At 41.3% G+C, this 18,543-nt stretch overlaps 1 pseudogene; it reads left to right on the top strand.

Annotated features, from left to right (window-relative positions):
* The first annotated feature begins 12,123 nt into the window (after nucleotides 1-12,123).
* Nucleotides 12,124-13,053, top strand: LOC122742851 (annotated as a pseudogene).
* The last annotated feature ends 5,490 nt before the right edge of the window (nucleotides 13,054-18,543 follow it).

Below are 18,543 nucleotides of genomic sequence, written 5' to 3'. Positions count from 1 at the left end.
ACCTGAAAAATAATTCCTTCCTTGACCAAAGATCACTTTCTAAACTGGTGGAAGGTAGTTTCATCTTGTTTGTTGTCTTTCCTTTACATTAACTTTATTTATTTATTTATTCATTTATTGATTCACCCATTTATTTATTTATTCGTTTGTTTGTTTACTTATTTGTTTGTTTATTCACTTACTTATATATTTATTTATTTATTCATTTATTTGTTTGTTTATTTATTGGGGGGGCAGGGCAATGAGGGTTAAGTGACTTGCCCAGGGTCACACAGCTAGTAAGTGTCAAGTGTCTGAGGCTGGATTGGAACTCAGGTCCTCCTGAATCCAGGGCCAGTGCTTTTGTGCCACCTAGCTGCTCCTACATTAACTTTTTCAAGGGGTTTTGTATTTTGCATAACTCACAGGGATCCTGCCTACATAGGAAAGATGTAATGGGCAATGGAAACCAAACAGGAATGATTAAGGAGGAAAGATATGGATAAAGAGGCACTATCTATTTATTTTATGATTGGACTAGGGGTACCCTTGCTGATATTTTTACTTAGAAGGACCATTATCTCTAACTATACTACTGACTAGAGACTTATTATATTACCACCACCTCCCTTACTCTGCCCCCCACTATAAAACAGAGCAGAGCTGGTCCATGGCAAAATTCTGACTCAACTGTTCAATAAATGTATTAATCCAGTTAAGCACGGGATTAGGTATTGGAGAGGATTAAAAATTTAGATATGACTAAAACCCTGCCCACATGGAACTTACATTCTAATGTACTTGCAATAAGACATAAATATAGATAATTCCAATACACAATAATATACTATATGTGCATTGGAGAGTTTCAAAACAGTTATATCTGAGGGATAAAAGGATAAGTTGTTATCAATAAGTTGTTTTGGAGTAGGTGGCATTGAGTTTGGCTTAAAGGACAAATAGGGCATCAGTATAGGAGAGAGGAAACCTCAGGCACAGACAAAAAGTTTGAGTAAAGATCTGGAGGGTAAACACAATTTGTTTTTAGTACCTCTTACTCTGTTTTGACAAGCCCTTGGCACCCAAGCGCCCTCTTGCCAACCTGTAGATCTCAAGGGATCCTTATTTCAGAACTTTCTTAGCCCCACCCCACCCCCTTTCAAAACTCACCTGTTCCATATCCAATCCCTAAAGGACTCATCTCTTTGTTAGGTTATAGGGGGTGGCATGGAGTTAAATAAATATTACTGCCTATTAAAATAGAAACATTTCCTTGAGAAGAACCTTAATACTCAAAGGGTAGGTGGGAATTTTGGAAAGCCTCTTGGAGGATTCAGGGTGGGCAACCCCTGCTACTATCCCTTAGTCTGTATCATTGCAGGATAGTTACCTACTCTAGCTATCCACAGGCACCCTCTCCCTCCTTGCCCACTTCCACAATTTTTATTTCAGAAGTAGCAGCTGACCAAAAAAAGAACAGGAAGCAAATCACAATTGAACACGATACAGTCACTGGGATTTGTGTTTTTAGTAAGTAGCTGTAGTTGCATTAACATATGCCAGGAGCTATTAATGGGAGAGGTTCTTGGAACTCACGATAAAAGGGGTCTTTTCAGGACAGAGATAGGACAAGACCTTGAATGAAGGTAAATCAATGGCTACTGACCCAACCTGACCTGTTGATGCTCTTTGGTCACTGACCTGTAGGGACAGGGTTTGGTTTTGAGGGGTTGATGAGGACAAGGAAGGAAAAAAACAAACAAACAAAAAACACTTTCTAAGAAACCTGGAAACCACTTTTTAATTTCCCTATAAGGCAGAATTAAGACACACCAAATTCACTACTGTGTTGTAGATGCGATATTGCTTCTGTGCATTTATTCCTAGCTAACATTGTTACGGCATCAACACTGTCAAAGTGCTTTACACAGTGTCTCTTTTGACCCTCCTGCCAGCTGCCTCTTCTACATCCAAATGACATATGGGGGCACCTATAAGACAAGATCAAAAGATAGCAATCTTCTCAAATGGAAAATACTTTCTTGGTGGTTTTTTTTATCATTAAAAACATTATTCATTGTGTACCCTGAGAATCTGTGATAGCATAACACATTTTCACAGCTTGTAATATCTTTATACTTGGATCAGATTTTTGGAGGTATGAGATGTTCCAAAGAAATATGTATGTGTTATGTGTATATTCCAAATATAGATTATGTATATGCATATATGCATATATTTATATATATTTGGTATAGACCTGTGATTTCATCAGTGTGGGGAACTCCCAATATGGAAACTTCTTCTACCAGTGCAGATGGGCAAATCATTTGGAACTTGGAATCCCAGAGTGTTGTCCAGGGGCATTGTCCCCTTAGAAATGGTTTGCCCATAGTCACAAAGTTAGTAAGACAGGGGTAGGATTTGAATGCATGTCTTTCTGTTTCCAAGGCTGACACTAACGACTATACCAAACTAAATCTCATAAATCAGTCCTGACTTAGGTTAGTCTGGTAGTTCAGGTTCAAAACTAGAACTACTCTTGGGGGAAATGGGTAGCACTTTGTTTTGTTTTTGCTATAATAATAGCTAACATTTATACAGCACCTACAATGTGCCAGGCACTGTGCTAAACACTTTACAGTTGCTATCTTTCATTTGATCCTCATAACAATCCTGGGAGGTAGGTGCTGTTACTATCCCCAGTTTATAGATGAAGAAACTGAGGCTGAAAAAGTTAAGTGACTTGACTAGGGTCACAAAGCAAGAAAGTGCCTGGAGCATAATTTGAATTCAGGTCTTCCTGACTCCAAGTCCAGTGCTCTATCCACTGTGCCACTTAGCTTCCATCATGGACACTGAAGCCCCAGAAAGGTGAAACAATTTACCCAAAATCACACAGTTCCTTAATGGCAGAGCCAGGATTAGATTGTTGGTCTCCTAACTCCCAGGCTGGTGTTCTTCTACACCATGTGTTGCCTATTCAACAGGATGCTAATTGGCCCCTCTGGGGATTAGATCTTTGACCTTGATTTGATTAAATCCCCTATCTAGTCAACTGAGCTTTCTTCCAGAGGTTGAAAAGTAAGGAGCTAAAAAACGATTCTAAAAAGCCAGGAGGAAATGAGAAAGTTGAATTAATCAGATTTAAAGAATGTCAAAGCAGAATTCTCTTTTGATAGCTTAGCTAGTTGAAAAAATCTAAAGAAGAGGCTGACTTATCTCTCCCCCTAGATCAGCAATATACTATCTCTTGGTTGAAAGCTTAGAGAGAGAAAGCAGAATGTTTCAAAAGCTCCTGGAAAACAACAAAGAAAATAGTGGGTTTTTTAACAAAATAGTTTTAAAAGCCTCCCATCTTGACCTCCCTTCATCCTTTCCCTCACTGTCCATTCTTAGTTCCTTCATCCCATGTCAACTACTCTGCTTTTCCTAATGTCAAATGAGCCAGGGATATCAGATTTATATATCTAAACCAAATTACTTAGAGAGGCCCTAATCTCCACTGCTACCAGAGACAGGCGAGGAGAGGGGAGGAAAGGAGAGAGAAAGAGACAGACAAACTGACAGAGACAGAAACAGAGATATAGACAGAAACAGAGAGACAGAGACAGAGAGAGACCCGAGAACGATAGAGCAAAGCTTGACTATTGGCACAATCCCTCAAGGGCCATCTTTTTTTTTTCTATCTCCATAGATGCCAGCTATGGATAGGCCAGGGCAAAGTTTCTTAGCCCAAGAGATAGTAATAGCAGCAAGGCAACAATAATGGAGTGACAAGACTTCTTGAACTCCAGGTTCTTGGGCCCAGCCATGGAGAAGCAGTCACAGAAGAGTCAAGAAATTCCTGGAGAGAAAGAATCACTTCCCCAGGATGGGGGAGTTTGGGATAGTGTTGAGGTCCCAGACCCAACTTTTTGGAAAGAAGCTATTCCCTCAAACTGGACTGTTAGTTGCTCCATGAATCTCAGCATTCCATCTCCCATCTCCACATATTTGCACTAGTCATCCCTCATGCCTGGAATGAATTCCCTTTTCATCATCACCTCTCAGAATCGATTTTCTTTTAAGCCTAAGCTCAGAAGTGATCTCCTTTATGAAGTCTTCCCTGATCCCAGTAGTTATGAATACTTTCTCCTCCCTCCAATTCCGTTATATTTATTTACCTGTCCACATGTTATTTTCCACCACTCTCAGAGGAAGTCAACTCATTGATGATGTGAACTGCTTTGTTCTTTCATCATATACCAAGATCCTAGCACAGTGCCTTGCACAGAGTAGGCGCTTCCTGAATATTAGTCTAATTGAACTGAATAATGTGAAAGTAGGATAGTGTGTTTATGAATACCTGCGTGTGTATATTAGTTATACATACACACACACACACACACACACACACACACAGAGTTTTTAAATTCCGTTCTGGAAATTCTCATAGCAATAATTGTTAAGAAGACTGCTGCAGAAATGACTCTTTTCTAATGAAAATCATAGAATAGTAGAGCTACTAGACGGGATGTAGAGAAGTTGGATTTTGAGCCACATTACCAAGGCTTGAATTCTAGTTCTGCTGCTTAATAACTTGTGTAATCTTGGATAAATTATTTCTCTTCTCTGTGACTCAGTTTCTTTGTCAGTGTAGTGCCCTCTTTGGGGCTATCCTATATCTTGAACTCATAGGCTGGGTTTTCTGGGATACAACCAACTGTTCTGGCTTCAAGGTTGAGAGACCATGTTTTTAAAATGATAGCTCATGAACCCCAACCAATGCATTTACTTTTAATAGTTGATCAGAAGACACAATTAACTGAAAACAAAGGTACTTAGATAGCATCATGAAAATAGTTACTACAAAATATCCCCACCCCCATATGCCTGGGGTACATTCTACCACAAATACACAGTGTTGGTGGGAAGAATAGGCACACACTTTAAGTACACTAGTAAGAGGGAATCAACTTAGGGAATACATAGCTAAGTGACTCAACTCCAATATATCCAATACTTCAAGGTCCCAATATCCTTTTTCTCCCCATCATTGTCACTTGGGCTTAGAGTCTCTACTATGTTTCCTGGGCCTGCTCTATGTAGGGTATAATATTTTTTACTTCTTGGCAAAATAAATCTGCTCAAATTCTCTCCTTTTTCCAGAGGTGAGGAATGATTCCTTCTCAAGAGCTATGTTCTTCTTTGTTAACTGGCTCTCTTTTCAACTTCCAGAGCTAAATTATAATCATAATCCTATACAATGATAATAGCTAGCATTTATATAGCACTTTTTTTTTTTAGTGAGGCAATTGGGGTTAAGTGACTTGCCCAGGGTCACACAGCTAGTAAGTGTTAAGTGTCTGAGGCCGGATTTGAACTCAGGTACTCCTGACTCCAGGGCCGGTGCTCTATCCACTGTGCCACCTAGCTGCCCCTATATAGCACTTTAATGTTTGCAAAGCACTTTACAAATACTAACTTGTATGATTTTAACAATAACCCTGGGAGGTAAATACTATAATTATCTTTATTTTACAGATGAAGAAACTTAGGCAGATAGAGGTTGAGTGAATTGACCAATGTCACAGAACTACTTACTGACTGGCAACATATTTGAACTCAGGTCTTCCTTACTCCAGGTTCAGCATTCTATCTACTGTGCTGCCTAGCTGCCTTGCCAGACTCTCTAGAGAGTATGGATCTTGTTTTTTTAAAGGCTATCAGGGATATGGTTGATCCTTGAGCCAGTCAATAGCTAGCAACCCTAAGATTCCATCATATTAGATTGATTCTTCACTTTTCCTTAAATACTTCCTTGCATTCAGGTAGCACTTCATTTGTCTCTATCACTCTCCCCTTACATCCTGTAATATCACCAAGTGGTCTTCAGGTAGTGGAAGGTGAGGAATCAATTGATGGGCATTTCCCTCATCAACCTCTTCCCTACTCACTCCTATAAAAGGAGAGGAATGAACCAAGTGATTTCTCAGGTGTCATCTAGCCCAGTCCAACCACATCATTTTACAGATTAGAGGCAGTGTGTTGTAGGAAAAGTTAGTGAAAGAACGTTGGACTTGGTATCAGAGGTCATGGGGTTGAGTTTTATAACCAGCAGGTTCTGCCAAGTCACTTAACAGCTTTAATCTTGTTTTTTTTCCTTCTCATCTGTAACATGGGAATAATGCTACTTTCACTGCTTATCTTACCAGGTAAAGAAAGCACTATGGAGAGGGAAAAGAAACCGAGGCTCAAAGAAAGTGACTTTCCCCAAGGTCACAAAGCTCATTAGTGTCAGAGTAGAATCCAGATCTCCTTGATTTATAGCCCAACCCAATTTCCACCACATCACACTGATCTCCCCAAGGAACTGGTCGGTGAGCACGTTGAAGACAGGAATTTTATCTTCCAACTTCTTTGGATGGATAGAAGAAAGGAAAGAAGGAAGGAAGTAAGGATACATTTGTTAAGTACCTGTTACATGCTAGGCATTGTGCTAAGCACTTTACAAATATCATCCCATTGGATCCACCCAAAAACCTAGGAGATAAGTGCATTTATTATCCCCATTTACAGTTGAGGAAACTGAGGCAGACAGAGATTAAACAACTTGCCCAGGTCACACAGCTAGGAAGTATCTATGGTCAAATTTGAACTCAGGTCTTCCTGCCTCTGGGCCCAGTCCTTCTACATAAAGGTGCTCTATAAATAAGTCTTGGATGAGTGGCAACTTTCTGTAATGTAGAATATAAACCCCAAACAAACAAGCCAAAACCCCCAAATTCCAAGTGGGGGAGGGTGAAAGGGAGACTTAAGCCAGTTACAAAATACCACTGGTTGTGGCTTTTGTTTTGTTTTGTCCCAGACTCTCTGTCTCAGTTTTTCCTCCTTCTTTTCTGTTCCCTTTTGTATTTGCCATGAATACAGAACATGTATTTTCCCATGCAATGACCTTCAGTGCATGCAAATCAGTGCATTTCAGAGATTTCACTTTGTAATGCATCTAGTCTAGTTTTTAAATGGCAAAATTATTATCCTGAGGAAGAAAGATAACTGTTCCTTTAATTATTAATTTCCAGAGTGTTTCAAGTGGAGTAACTCTGAATTGTATGTGAAGGGGTGGAGGAAAGAGCTAGGGGGAGGGGAGCTCCATGATTCTAACAAAGCCTTTGTCTGGTATATTTACATATTTCTTTATACAATATGGTACTTTGACTGTTGAGCACAAAACAGTTTGCAATTTGGCATAGGTTATGTAAGAAACTTGCCAACTCAAACAAGCTGATTTCTACAGTTATAGAAGCAACAACACAAGGATTTTTCAAAAAGGAAAATTGTGCAAAACTTAAAATCAGCTTTCCTCCTTATTGAGTTCCATATGCCATCAATATTGTCCTTGAGATAGAAGCATCAGTGGAGCTAAAGAATCAGTTGTCCTCCTTGGAAATGCAAACTATATTTACTTCTTGTCTTTCTGATCATGGAGTCATAGATTTAGAAATGGAAGGAGCATCAGAGGTAACCAAATTCAACCCCTTCACTTTTTTACACAAGGGAAACTGAGGCCAATAGAGGGCAAATGACTTAGCCAAGGTCATATGGCTTAGTAAGTGACAACAAGGAGTTTGAACCAAGGCCATGCCTCAAAAGGCTGACAAAGAGATACTGGTAATGGGCCACACTGACCAATGCATTCTTTTTTTTTTTTTTTTTTGGTGGGGCAATGAGGGTCAAGTGACTTGCCCAGGGTCACACAGCTAGTAAGTGTCAAGTGTCTGAGGTCATATTTGAACTCAGGTCCTCCTGAATCCAGGGCTGATGCTTTATCCACTGTGCCACCTAGCTGCTCCCTTGACCAATGCATTCTTAAGGTTTTGCAGAGTTAACCACTCCCCCAAAATTGTGGAACTGGTGAAATTCTGTTTCCTTTTTGATATAATTTTTGGTTTCTCCTGCCTGAAGATCCTTATACAGACCTTGACTTCTCAGAACAAACAATCATAGTCAATCCTCAATATTCCCACCATTCTTGTGATTTTATTAGTAGCCTCATTTTCACTTTTGCATTGGCAACTGTGTAGCTCTGCACAGTAGAGAAAAAAAATGAGAGAATAAGAGGTGTTATTTGTGCAAGTTTATGGAATAGCTGATATGCTTTACTGGTCTTGCTCACCTAACTGTATAAAGAATACCATATGCATTTGCTGCATATTTTCCTCATATGCCTTTAAAACTCAAGTTTTGTGTTGCAGTTATGCCCTCAAAGCATGGTACAAGTCCTTTGGGCTTTAACCTGAAGTGTGGAAAGTCAGTGGTGCGGTTTAGTGAGAAAATAAAGGTGTTAGATAAACTTCTTGGTAGAATTCTCAAGCCCTGTCAGACTAATAGACTAGCTGACTGGAGACTTTGAGGCTGCCAATCCCATCAACAATTGAAGCCTCAAGGTTAATAGCGAACTTACCTCTTCTATGCTCCCATACTCCCAGACCTTTAAGGATCTCACACAATGCATGAAGGATCCATCACTGATAGATTTATTTCAAAATCCTTCACGATCTCCAATACCATCCACCATCTATGAAAGACAGAGTGTCAGAGATCTCTCCAGTCTTGGCATCCTCCAACAGCAGTGTCTGACGTCTTAACATCCTCTCTCTTGGTTTTCAGAGGGCTGACAAGGAAGAGAGGTTTACAGCAGTATAGTCTATAGGACAAAGCCCTCACACTACCATCTGACACAGTGTAAGGTAAGATTCAGGTTTTAAAAAGTTTTAGTTTTAAGAATTTTATTTGATGCACAATATTTATGGTAATATAGATTTCATGTATTATGAAAAGTGAATATTGTCTGAAAATAATTTTTAAAAAGTGAGATGTCAGCACAATAGGTCACAGAGTTCTAGAAAATTACTAGCAAGAAAAATGTTTTGCATGTTACCAATTTTATTTTGTGCACTGCATTTTATGGGCTGTTTCATTGTTACTGTTAGGAAAAATACAATTATCAGAATTAAAGTTTTGTTATAAAGAATTGTATGCAAAAAAGTGTATTTTCAGCAATATGTACTGAAAGATTACATTTTTTGGTGGTTGTGGAAACCTAACCCCTATTTCCCATAGGTTCAATGTATCAACATTTACATTTTTTACTTTTATGCCATTTTCTAGGAATTTTACCCTTGTGAAAGTTGAGGATTGACTGTAATTTCAATTCAATAAATATTTTTTATGCTACTATATGCACAAAACCATACTAGAGACAAAATTGTGAAGACTAGGTTTACAGTCTAGAAGAAAGGTAAGAAACATATAAAATTATTATATAATATATAAGGAATACAGAGGATGGACATAAGAAAAGTGTGAGCTAAGTGGCCCAGTGGATAAAGTACTGGCCTTGGATTCAGGAGGACCTGAGTTAAAATCTGGCCTCACACACTTGACACATACTAGCTGTGTGACCCTGGACAAGCCACTTAACCCTCATTGCCCTGCAAAAAAAAAAAAAAAAGAAAGAAAAAAGAAAGAAAGAAAGAAAAGAAAGCAACGTGAGATCCAAGGGAGATTCTAGACTGGAAAATTAAGGAAGGCTTCCAGGAAGAGTGAGACTTTAAAGAATGAGCAGGAATTCCTGAGTTGGGGTTGAGGGGAGAGAACATATTCTAGGTAAAGAAACTACTATAAATAAAGGCAAGAAGGTGGGAATGTACAGGGCATGTACAAGGGATAGTAAGCTATACAGTTGGACTACTGAGTTCAATATGTGATAGACATTTGGGAGCCAAGTAGCACTGAGCTGACCAGACTTACAAATAAAGATTAGTTTGTTGTCTGATTGAAGGATGGCTAGTAAAGGGGAGAAAATGAAGACAGCAGGAAGACCCCCCTTAGGAGATACATTATTGCTGTTTTAATTAGACTTTATTTTATTTCACATTTTCTCCCTCCTACTTCCATTCCCTCCTCACTCCCCAACCCAGTTGAGAAAACAAGAAAAACAAAATTCTTGTTACAAGGTGCCTCTTCTAATAGTTAAGGCAAGTGCTAATGAGGGACTTTACTAGGGCAGTAGAAATGAGAAAGGATCGATTTATAATACAGCAGAAAGAGCAATGAGTCAGAGGACCCTGGTTCAAGAACCATCTCTGACAGTGCCTGTATGAGCTGGGGCAAGACACAGCTTTGTTGGACCTTAGTTTCTCATCAATAAGATGAAAGAGTTGGACATCTGAGGTCCCTCCCATCACTGATTAGGCTGTTTCAGGAAACCCCCAACCCCATGTACACCCTCATAGCTCTACTTTTCCTATTCAAATCTGACCTCTGATCTTTATTCATAATAAGATGTAAATGACTAAATGGTACCTTTCCCAGAATGGTTTTTACTTTAACAGGAATAAAAGCATTAAGATAAAGTTGGCGTTTTCCCAACCTTAAAGCAAGGAAGGGAAGATATTTTGGGGGAAAGTCAGCCAGGATCTTTTTGGTGACCCAGAATGAGTTATAGATGGGGAAAATCGAGTACTGAATAAAGAAGGAGGAATAGGGCAAGAATAAGAGACAAAAAAGGGAAAATATCAAAGCAGAAAAGCACAGGGGTTGGGAAGAGAAGACAAGACAAGTCTGGGAAAGAAAGAGAAAAATGGGATATCTTAAAATAGATCAAGAGAAGTCAGGGACTAAGGAGAGAGGGAGAGAGAGAGAGAGAGAGAGAGAGAGAGAGAGAGAGAGAGAGAGAGAGAGAGAGAGAGAGAGAGAGAGAGAGAGAATGAATACCACAGAACCTGAGGGGGAGGGAGAGAAACTTTCTTGAGAAAGAGAAAGGGAGTCAAGGTCAAGTGCCTAGAATATATACATAGTCCAAAAGGAAACTCAAAAGATTCAGCAAAACTCTGCGTCAGTTAATTAGTATTTGATAAGAAATATTTATTATTGTCTCAATGGAAGGAGAGTCTCTTGGTTCTAGAATTCATGATTTTAGTTTACTAATTATATATGTGTACATATATATACATACATACACACATACATATGTAAGCAACTTACATGTATCTATGTTCTGTTTTTTGGTCTTTGTTTTTGTTTTTTGCAGGGCAATGAGGGTTAAGTGATTTGCCCAGGGCCACACAGCTAGTGTGAAGTGTCTGAAGCCGGATTTGAACTCAGGTTCTCCTGAACCCAGGGCTGGTGCTTTATCCACTACGCCACCTAGCTGCCCCCATGTATCTATCTACTTATCTCCTTCTACCACTACTGATTATAGCCCAATCTGTGCCCTGCTACCTTGTGCAAAAATCCATATCCTTGACCAATTCCTCCACAAAGAATCCACTGAACAAAAAGGGCATTTTACTCTGGTTCTTTTAGCATCCTGGGGGCAATACCAGTATAGTGCCATCTATTGCTAATCATTCTTTTTTTCTTTTCCTTTTTCTCTTTCTTTTCTTTTCTTTCCTTTTTTTTTGGGGGGGGGGCAATGAGGGTTAAGTGACTTGCCCAGGGCACACATCTAATAAGTATCAAGTGTCTAAGACCAGATTTTAACTCAGGTCCTCCTGAATCCAGGGTCAGTGCTTTATCCACTGAGCCACCTAGCTGTACCACCCCCCCCCCCCACACACACACACACTCATTCTTGTTTTTGTTATTTTGGTGAGGCAATTGGGGTTAAGTGACTTGCCTAGGGTCACACAGCTAGTAAATGTCAAGTGTCTGAGACCAGATCTGAACTCAGGTCCTCCTGAATCCAGGGCCGGTGCTCTATTCACTACGTCACCTAGCTGCCCCTCCCCACTCATTCTTTTTTTTTTCTTTTTTTTAGTGAGGCAATTGGGGTCAAGTGACTTACCCAGGGTCACAAAGCTAGTAAGTGTTAAGTGTCTGAGGCCGTATTTGAACTCAGGTACTCCTGATTCCAGGGCCGGTGCTCTATCCACTGCGCCACCTAGCTGCCCCGCCACTCATTCTTAATATACAATTGGCCCAAATGGCCGAGGCGTTGTGCTAAGTACGCTCTTGCGCCCGAGTCACCTCTCCTCAGCCTCACCTTACCGGCCTCGAGCCTCTACGCCAGAGTCAGCCTCCCCCCCCCACCCCCCCGCCCCAACAGCCCCCCGCAGTGGTCGCCGACGTCAGGCCACCGAGCAGCGCTGGGCAAAGATGCCGAACATCAAGATCTTCAGCGGCAGCTCCCACCAGGACCTGTCCGGTCTGGGCCTGGAACTGGGCAAGGTGGTGACGAAGAAATTCAGTAACCAGGAGACGTGTGTGGAAATTGGCGAAAGCGTCCGAGGAGAGGATGTCTACATTGTGCAGAGCGGTTGTGGCCAAATCACCGACAATCTGATGGAGCTTCTCGTCATGATCAATGCCTGCAAGATCGCCTCAGCGAGCCGAGTCACTGCTGTTATCCCTTGTTTCCCTTATGCTCGGCAGGACAAAAAGGACAAAAGCCGAGCCTCGATCTCAGCCAAGTTTGCGGCAAATATGCTGTCTGTAGCAGGAGCAGCACATATAATCACCATGGATGGACTTTCATGTCTCTCAGATTCAGGGTTTTTTTGATATCCCAGTGGATAACTTAGATGCTGAGCCGGCTGTCCTGAAGGGGATAAGGGAGAACATTGCAGACTGGAAGACCTGCTGTATAGTGTCCCTGGGTGCTGGCGGAGCTAAAAGAGTGACTTCAATTGCAGACTGACCGAATGTTGACTTTGCTCTGATTCACAAAGAGCGGAAGAAGGCCAATGAAGTGAACCGAATGGTGTTAGTGGGAGATGTCAAGGACGGAGCAGCCATTCTAGTGGATGACATGGCTGATACTTGTGGTACTGCCATGCAGCAGATAAACCGTCAGCTGGAGCCACCAAAGTCTACGCCATCCTTACTCCTTTTTTCTGGTCCAGCTATTTCTCGAATTAACCACGCCTGCTTTGAGGCGGTTGTCGTCACAAACTCAATACCTCAGGAAGACAAGATGAAGCAGTGCCCTAAAATACAGGTGATTGCTATCTCCACGATCCTGGCCGAAGCCGGAGGACTCACAATGGCGAGTCAGTCTCCTACCTGTTCAGTCATGTTCCTTTATAATTGATGCTGCTTCTCACTTTAGAGGCTTTTCTTTCCTAAACCAGTCATTATTTGGTATATTACAAAAGTATAGGGTATGAAGAAAAGTAGAATTATCTCCATGTTTCCATTTTACCATATTTGTACCATAAATCAGTATAAAAAACATAAAATCGTAACTCTAGAACTGAAGAGGACCCCAGAAGCCAATCAAGCTAATCCTTTCATTTTACAGGTGGATAAACTGAGTTAATTAACTTGCTAAAGATCCTACAATTGGTAAAGGAGGGGTGGGTTCCATAGCCACTGCTCTTTCCCCATCAAGGACAGTGATATATATACACACATACACACACACACAATTGGCCCATCTCTTTTTCTATCACACCTGTCCTTGATGGGGAAAGAGCAGTGGCTATGGAAGCCACCCCTCCTTTACCAATTGTAGGATCTTTAGCAAGTTAATTAACTCAGTTTATCCACCTGTAAAATGAAAGGATTAGCTTGATTGGCTTCTGGGGTCCTCTTCAGTTCTAGAGTTACGATTTTATGTTTTTTATACTGATTTATGGTACAAATATGGTAAAATGGAAACATGGAGATAATTCTACTTTTCTTCATACCCTATTTTTCCTTTTCTTTGATTTGCTTTGATACCCTGGAAATTGTGCCCCCCATCCCCACCTCCATCCATCTACCTTCAGTTGGGAGGGAGATTGTAGCTTCAGTTTAAGGCATATCTCTGTTCACAGGATCATAGGTGCAGCTAGGAGGGGACGCCAGAGCCCCTCTACTCCAATGCTTTCATCTTATAGCTGAGGAAACTGAGGGCCAGGAGGAGATGACATTTGGGGAAAAGGGGCAGCCAGAACATAGGGAGGCCTTTTTTATATCTCAGAAGGAATTACAGATGGGAATAAAATGGATTATTGGAGTGTTTAATGATTTGCCTGAGGTCACACAGATAGCATCAGAGTTGGGATTTGAATCCTGGTCTTCAACTCTGGGCCCCCTGTTCTTTCTACCATGACATACTGCTCCCCTTAAATGTAACATCATATAAAAGAATTTGAAAAATGCACAAACATTCTTTTGCATTTCTGTGTGATTCACATAGTTTCTGAAGATTCCTACAGACTGAGTTGTTTCATTTTGTTTTGTTTGGGAAAGACAGTGGGGTGGAGGAGGGGGGGGTTCATTTTTCCTTGTTTCTCTGGGGTTTTTTGTGTAAAAGGAGACAAGCAAGGCCTGGAAGGGTGGTGTTGCAATTTTAGAATTGGGGCTTTGTGAGCAGTATCACTGAATGGTGAGATGTTATTAAATTTTTTCCCACCCTCTCCTCAGACTGCCCCACCCTGCTTCTGAGCCCCCTGCACTTTATTGATTTCCCCACCTCCTCCCCCAAAGTTTTTGGCTTTTCTCTTTGGATCTCCACCCCAGCTGTTCTGCCATCCCCTCCCTAGAGGGACAGAACATGCTGCACAAGGCATTTGGCACTGGGGCTGTCGGTATCAGTGCGAGCCATGCCCAGGAGTGTGAAGTACCCTAAAATAACAAGCTTCTCTTCCCTTTGGAGCACACACATGAGTCACAGAGCCCAGCCCAGCCTAGCCCAGCACAACATTGGGGTTGGTAGGCATGTCTCTAGAATGTCTACAGCAATTTGCTAACCAAAAGGAAACCAGCCCTTCCTTTTGGAAATTCACTTTCTCCACTATGTACAAGAGGCCTGGTTTTACAGGATCAGCAAACTGCACTTCCCTTCCAGTCTCCCTCTTTAGTAGAGGCTGCCCACAGGCTCAGTGTTCTGCAGGTGGGATGGATGAAGATCAAAGTCACCTTTAACATAATCCTTTCAATGCTCAGGGTAAGCTGTGAAGTTGGTTTGATGTGCCCTTTTGGCCTCCATTCAGTGGGTCTCTCATCTCTTTTAATCCCTGACTCCATCCTTGGTGTCCCCACCATTTATTTACCCAAGGCTGACCACTGTGGTGCCTGACTCAGACTTGTCCCATGGCCAGACCTTCCCTTTCTCCCATATCATTCTTGGTTCCCATGTGGTCCCTGTCTCTGCTAGGGAAATTATCAACTGCATTGTGCTAAGCTGTTAATGGCAGATAATGGCTTTTTGTTGTTGTTGTTCAGTTATTTTTTGTTTTGTTTTGTTTTTTGGTCATAACCAAATCTTCATGATGCCACTTGGGGTTTTCTTTTCAAAGGTACTAGAGTGCATCCTTCTCCAGCTCATTTTACAGATGCGGAAACTGAAGCAAACAATGTTAAGTGACTTACCTAGGGTCACATAGCTACTGAGTGTTTGAGGCCAGATTTGAACTTGGGAAAAAATTTTTCTCACTCCAGACCCAGCACTATCCACTTTGTCACCTAGCTGCTCAGATAATAGCTTAATCTCACCCAAAGTGAGATAGGATAAAGAGTAGACAGAGAGATGACTTTACAATGGTAAAACCTGACTCTGAATCCTACTCTGGTTCTACATGTGACTATGGGCTATTAACTGTACAGTGTATAGTGTTCTAGTGTATGGAGATAGCCTATTTAGTCAGGAAGACCTGTGTTCAAATCTTACCTCAGACACTTACTAGTCATGTGAGTCTGGGTAACTCACCTGTCCTCTGGTTTTCTTATCTATCAAGTGAAGGTTTTGAACTAGATGGCTTCAGCATTACCTTCTAGTCCTAAATTTGTGAATCATCCCCAGTAATTTAACACTTATACACTAATAGATCCTTCAGTCATTCAATCCAGCATTTCTTAAACTAATTTGGCCGGAGAACATTGAGGAGCTTGAAATCTATTGATACAACCTGGGTCATACATACTAGCTTAGAACATCTCAGGATCAGGGAAATTTTGGAGCAAAATAGAGGAACTTAAGCCTGATTTTTTTTTTTTGCCAGGCAATGAGAATTAAGTGACTTGTCCAGGGTCACACAGCTAGTAAGCATCAAGTGTCTGAGTCTGGATTTGAACTCAGGTCCTCCTGAATCCAGGGCCAGTGCTTTATCCACTGTGCCACCTAGCTGCCCCTTAAGCCTGATTTTGTAGCAAACATTTTTCATCTGTACTATTTTTTCACACAGTCAGTCAGTAAACATTTATTAAGAATCTAATGAATAAACAACAGACCAGCTAAGTGGTGTTGTGGATAGAGGGCCAGGCCTGGAGTCAGGAAGACACCAAAAACTAACTAAAATCCGGCCTCAGATACTAAGTAGTTATATGACCCTGGACAAGTCACTTAGCCCTGTTTGCCTCAGTTTCCTTGTCTGGAAAATGAGCTGGAGAAGGAAATGGCAAACCACTCCAGTATCTCTGCCAAGAAAACCACAAATGGGGTTACAAAAATCAGACATGACTGAAAACGACTGAACAAAGTGAATCAATACTACTCAGGGGCCTACTATGTGCAAGGCACTATGTTAAGTGCTGGGAATACAAATAGAGGCAAAAGACAGTCCTTGTTCTCAAGGAGATCACAACTTAATGGGGGAGACAACAAGCAAGCAAGTATGTACAGACTATATACAGGATGAGTAGAAAACAATGAAGAGGGAAATCCTGGTAGATGTTGTGTGTCGTCTAGGTCATTTCTCTTCCTTCCTCAATGAGTTTGGTACCTGACTTACACTTTTTGTCTCTTTCCCAACTGCTGCTCTCCTACTTGGGGACTTCAAGACACTACATCCATAATTGCACAAGTAATTTTAGAAGGGACCGTTAACTCACATTGTGAAGAATACAACTAGGCCCATGGAGCATCTTTTGGGAAATACTGCCTTAATCTCTACTTCTCTTGGGGATTTTGGTCTGGAGGGCTTTCAGGAAGCCATGATCCCCATGAGTAAATCTGGAACTGTGCCAGGAAACAGTAGCCCAGGCCTGGCATCTAGCCCTGCTCAGAGCTCAGACTCTACACTTATATCTAGACAAGGCCTCTCTTTCTCCAGTCCCCTTCATGACCACCCGCCCCCCCCCCCAGCAACCTGTTAATGTTATCTACCTTTAGAAATTGCTTTAATTTTATATTTATTTATCTATGTACACATGGATTGTAAGTTCCTTGAGGACTAAGACTATTTTGGTTTTGTTTTATATATATATCTGGCCTGGCCAGGTGGATAAAGACTTGGCCTTTCATGTACACCTTTTGGGGTTTTCTTGGCAAGGATACTGGAGTGGTTTGCCATTTCCTTCTCCAGCTCATTTTACAGATGAAGAAACTAAGACAGATAGGGTTAAGTGACTCGACCAGGTTCACCCAGCTAATTAATGTCTGAGGCCAGATTTTAACTCAGAGAGATGAGTCTTCCTGACTCTAGGCTGAGAGCTCTATCCATTGCACTACCAAGCTACTTAATAAATACTAATTAACTGATTGATTAATGCTAGCTGTGTGACCTTGGGCAAGTCACCACCTTTCAGTGTACTTAATCTCTAGACAATTGAGAAGGTAGCAATAAGCATCGGCAAAGGGAGTTTTCTCTCCAGGGAGTTCCTTATCTTTGTATCCACAGCCACCTGGCAAATAATAGGCGCTTTATAAATGTTTTCTGAATTGAATCACAAAGCACTTTCCTCATTGTGAAATCCTTCTGGAGTAAGTACTTGCAAGTGTTATCTTCCCTATTTTATTAAACTTTTTTTTTTTAATTATGGTGCAATTAGGGTTAAGTGACTTGCCCAAGGTCACACAGCTAAGAAGTGTCAAGTATTTGAGGCCAGATTTGAACTCAAGTCCTCCTGATTCCAGGGCCAGTGCTTTATCCACTGTGACACCTAGCTGCCTCTTCTCTATTTTATAAAGGAGGAAACTGAGGCTCAGAGAATTGAGGTGACTTGCAATCAGCCACACAGTAAGAGAATCAGATTTCCAAGTCCTTCCTAGGCTTTTTTTCAGGGAAAATCCTGCCTCTTCATAAAAATGCTTTTTATTTACAACGGGCTTCATAGACATACTTTCATTCCTTCCTCATAGCCTCCTTTCCCTACAAGGTAGGTAATGAGTACTCATTTCATGTTGCAGGCCAGGATGCTGACTGGCCTGCCAAGGCCACACAGCAAGACACTAAGCGAGGGAGCCATGATCCCATTCTGGGGGTTCTGAATCTAAATCCGATACTCCTCCTGCCCCATCAGGCTGCCTGTCTCAAGTGGATGCTGGTAATTCTTTGCTGGTTGGAAGGGTGTGAGTCTCTCTGCAAATATTCCAAGCAAATATTCTGCAAGCCTCTTGAGAGGTTTGTGTTGGCCTATTTGGCAAAAGTATCCTCTAGCAAATTCTCATCTCCTGACAGCAAGACTTTGCTGAGGGTGTTATTACACACCAAGTGGAGGGAGGAGTTACTGTGATGACCTCTGTATTTGTCTGCTATAGTGGAAAGAACCATGGGAGAACTGGCTCTAATCTAGTCTCTTTTTACTAATTGTCTGATCTTAACTTTTCTGGGCCTTTTTTTTTTTTAATTGGTAAATTGGATCCATTTTCTT

Source organism: Dromiciops gliroides, chromosome 2 (genome assembly GCF_019393635.1).
Source record: "Dromiciops gliroides isolate mDroGli1 chromosome 2, mDroGli1.pri, whole genome shotgun sequence".
Lineage (NCBI taxonomy): Eukaryota > Metazoa > Chordata > Mammalia > Microbiotheria > Microbiotheriidae > Dromiciops > Dromiciops gliroides.
The sequence above is the reverse complement of the archived record's forward strand: the minus strand, read 5'-3'. Positions and strand labels throughout refer to the sequence as shown.